The sequence below is a fragment of the Phyllobates terribilis genome, unplaced genomic scaffold (genome assembly GCF_046119375.1).
Source record: "Phyllobates terribilis strain yellow unplaced genomic scaffold, ASM4611937v1 Scaffold_3__8_contigs__length_932513732, whole genome shotgun sequence".
In the NCBI taxonomy this organism is placed as follows: Eukaryota; Metazoa; Chordata; class Amphibia; order Anura; family Dendrobatidae; genus Phyllobates; species Phyllobates terribilis.
This window is the reverse complement of record NW_027362763.1, coordinates 414,466,000-414,470,482: the sequence shown is the minus strand read 5'-3', so window position 1 is coordinate 414,470,482 and position 4,483 is coordinate 414,466,000.

Sequence of the window (4,483 nt, the reverse complement as noted above, 5' to 3'; positions counted from 1 at the left end):
ATAGCAATCACTCTCTTTCTGCCCTGCTGTACCTTTGACAGCACCGCTCCCAATCCCACATTGCTGGCATCCGTATGGAGTATAAAGGGTTGGCCATAGTCAGGGTATGCCAGGACTTCGTCTCCCGTAAGAGACACTTTCAGTCGAGTGAAGGATTCTTCTATTTTACTCCACTTAAACGGAGGATTCGGGTTCTTGGCCTTCTTGGACTGGCCTACTAAGAGGTCCTGCATGGATGCCGCTATCTTGATGAAATCCTTGATGAATCTCCTGTAGTAGCCTACCAGCCCGAGGAACTGCCGCACTTCTTTGATAGTGGAGGGTTTTGGCCAGTCCTTGATCACAGTGACTTTTTCAGGGTCTGGTGCTACACCTTCGGCGCTTACCACATGACCTAGGTACTGCGCCTTGGGCTTCAACAGGTGGCAATTGGACGGCTTTACCTTCAGGCCAAAACCAGATAGAGCTTCGAACACCTCGGCCAGGTGCTCCAGGTGGTCTTCGTATGTCTTTGAGTAGACGATTACGTCGTCTAGGTACAGCAGAACGGTTTCAATGTTTTTGTGTCCTAGGCAACACTCCATTAACTGCTGGAATGTTCCCGGGGCGTTGCAGAGCCCGAATGGCATGCAGTTGAACTCGCAGAGGCCCATTGGTGTCGTAAATGCGGTTTTCTCTCTGTTCACCTCTGCCACAGGAAACTTGCCAATACCCACTGGTGAGATCCAAAGTGGAGAAATAATTAGCGGATCTTAGTGCAGCTAATGATTCCTCAATTCTGGGTAATGGATAGGCGTCCTTATGTGTAATGCGGTTAATCTGCCTATAATCAACCCACATCCTCATTGTACCGTCTTTCTTTCTAATGAGGACTAATGGAGCTGCCCAGGGGCTACAACTATCTCTGATCACCCCAGCCTTCTTCATCTCCCGTAACATTCCCTTGGCACATTGATAGTGAGCTGGGGGTACAGGCCGGTACCTTAATGGGCGGATTGTCTCCTGAGGGGATATGATGTTGGACCCCTTTTACCTGCCCAAAGTCTAGTGGGTGTTTGCTAAAGACTCGCTCATATTCTTGGACCCCCCGGTGCACCCCATGCTTTTGGTGCAAAGGGGTGGAGTCAGTGCCTACTTGTAGCTTCTGACACCAATCCTCCACCTGCCCCTTGGAGCCATTGTCCTCCGCCTGTTTGGATGGAGGCAAGGGTTCCACTGCCTTTATTGTGTTGTTACTGACAGTGAACAGCTTAGCAAGGGTAGCATACCGGGGTAAATGGACCTCTTTCTCCCCACAATTCAGGAAGCGTATCGGTACTCTCCCCTTGTGGACATCGACTACACCCCTGGCTGTCAAGAATGGTGGGCCAGCTATCAGAGTATACGGGTTCTACCAGGGCCTGATAATCTTGACCCCTGAGACCTATTGCTGCCCGACACCATATTATCATTTCACTCCTAGGGGGCATTGCAATGGGGAATGGATCACTCATTCTGACACTGCCGACTTCTCCTCCAGACAGCTCTACCTGTTGTCTCTGCATCAGGGCTTTGATCTCCTTCTGCAGAACTCTCTGCTGACCAGAGCTGGCAGTCTCTGCGACCTGTTGCAACAAAACAATATTTTCCCCAAGACAATTCTCTATCACATTGGTGCCTAAGGTTATCATAGGATGGCTTTCTCGGCGATCAATATCAACAATAATCATCCCTTGTGATAGCAATTCTACTCGGCCAACCTTTATGGTCACCTCTTTATACCCCACCTGAGGCAAGGGCTGACCATTGCTGGCAAAGATATTAATATGTTCATCTGGACTGTGGGTAATGTCTGAATCTGTCCAGTATCGTTTATAAAGGATATATGGCATCGTTGTCACCTGGGAACCAGTGTCCAGCAATGCGTTCATCGGGATGCCATCAAGCATGACAGGTAGGACCGGTCGTCCTCCCACGTACTTGTCTCACCAGCTTTGTGGGCCTGCTCGCCTTACACCTGGGGGTTGGCCCTCTGCCCCAGGGGTTGCTCGTTTAAATCGCAGAATCTTGCAAGGTGCCCCACCTTTTAACAGCGGCGGCAGATGGGTTGTCCGTTCTGGTCGTAGCGATCGCTGTTTCTCCCTCTGGTCGGTGGAATTCTTCTCTGCCGTCGCCACGGGACATCATCTGGACTGGAAGCCAGCTGGATTCTTTCCTTTGGAGACACTTGCATGGCCTGCATGGTTTTGGTTAGTGTAGCCACACTTTTGGTCAGCTCCTGGACCTGAAGGCGTAGGTCAGCAGACGGGTCATTATCTAGGGTCTGCGTGCCAGCCTCCACAGGTGCCGGGGAAAAGGACGCCACCTCCTGGTGGTATGTGATAGCTGGGCACCGGAGGGGTGCAGTGCCACTCGGGGTTGATTCTCGCAGCACCCAGATGGCTCGGTCTCGGTCAGAGTTTTGCAGAGCTATTATGCACAGCTGTGTCCGGTGAGCGATAGACAGGAGCCCCTCGATAAACTGCTCAGTTAGTAATCTGTCCTCGTCTCGCACACTGTCGGGGTCTACCTGTTTAATGGCCTGCAGTGTCCCCTGCAGGTTTAGAGCATAGTCCCGTACACTGTTCTGCACCCTTTGTTTGCACCCGTAGAGCTTCATTTTAATCTCTGCTGCTGGTATCCTTCAATCGGGCCAGTATTTGCTTAACAGTGCTTTTGTCCCTGCCTGGCCAGGACTTCACCTCCATCTGGGCTGCACCAATTAGCTGGTCTATGAGGATGCTGACTTTATGCTCCTCAGACAGGGGGTACACTTGAAAACAACTGCGCAGTCTCTCCTCAAAGTCGCTCAGGGTGTGCGACTCCCCTGAGTACTGGGGCAACCACGCCGCCCTCGGTATATACGGCATGGATAAAGGCATTACTGTGGCGGTGGCCGTGCAAACGGCTAGATCCTCTCCCAGGTTGGGCATTTTCTTCCCCCCTAGTGAACCTCAGCCAGGTCCTGGGTTTCTGCTGGCGTACCAGTATGCTGCTCTGCAGGCGAAAGGGATCGCTTACCCGGTGGTTCCGGATCGGGGCCTCCTGCTTCTCCTCCGCTGATGGCAAATGACGTGATGATATAGTTCAGCAAAATCTATGGCACACAGTACCTGGTCATACCGGGCTTCGAATCCTGTTCGTGACGCCAAGTTGACACGCCCCCTAGTCCGTGGGGTACTCGGTAGCCGGGCCGGTCGGTGCTGCGAATGTCACTGTTAGAACCCTCCTGTTTGTTTTTTCTATCTTTTGGCTTGCGGTCACGTGACCATCTGCCTTTATATTCCAGCTCCGCCCTTCTGGCTGTGCTGGACTTCAGTGTTTGACTGTTCTCTAGCCTGGTGCTTCTGTGCCTTTCTCTGTCAAGTTCGCTTGGTCCTCTGGGACCTCTAGTACTTTTTGTCAGTTTGTCTTTTTGTGTTCTGCAACAACTTCTGTTTAGGAGGTGTCCCATTTTTGTCCCAGTCCTTAGTTCTTTTAGGGACCCCTCCCTTAATTCTATAGGTCTTCGTTCAGACTAACCGAGGACTAAGGCGGGTCTGTTCACTAGGAACAGGCAGCCCGCTACATCGTAGGGATTCAGCTTAGTCATACTGGAGGGACAACTTTCCCCTATCTTTCCTTAGTACATGTTGCAGACCATAACAGTCACGGTGGCAGTGACCCGGTCCGTGACCCAGGGCGGTCAATTAAAGGAAAGGGTAAAAGGGGAATAAAGTTTTTAGAAATAATGTTCGTGACACCACCTGTGGTATGCGGCTATATGGGGCTGATCCTCTGGAGCTGATGGTGACGCAGCAGAGTTGGATCAGCTCTCCACAGGCACAGCTAAGCTCCACGGCAGCATATGAAGAATTATGGAGGTAGATGTTGTTGGTGCGGTGTAATGCAGGTGATGGCGCAGATAATGACCAGTCCACGGCTTAATGGTGGTTTCCTTTTATCTTTTCTTGCGGTTTGTTAAGCAGACCGGGGCACGGGTACTAGCTGGTAGTAGAGGTCTAGGCGGCTTGGGAGCAAGTTGGGGATCCACCTCACCAGGTGAAGTTGTAGAACTTCCCTCTGCGCTAATCTCTTTGACCCTGCTGCTTGAAGCTATGCTGCGGCCCTCGTCCCTGAGTTGAAGGTCTTTTTCCTCACCCGTATGGCAGGCAGCTCGGGCCTTCCTGGAGTGTCGCTCCCACGTGATGGTGCTGGGCCCTATGTGCTGCTGAGTCTCCGGGCATCGGGTGGGGCCAGGAGACCTGCAGTCTCCTGCCCTCCAGATTCTGCTGCTGGGCCTTCAGTGCCCCACAACCACGGACTCCGATGTCCGGTTCCTTTGCGCTTCTCTCCTCTGGGGCGAGCTTGTACACAGCTCCCTTCCCCAGGTCCTTCCTCGTCGCTCTCCTGTCTCCAACCCCTCTCAACTCACTCTCACTAACCCTGCCTCCAGATTCCAGTTTGAAGGGGAGGGGCTCCCCTT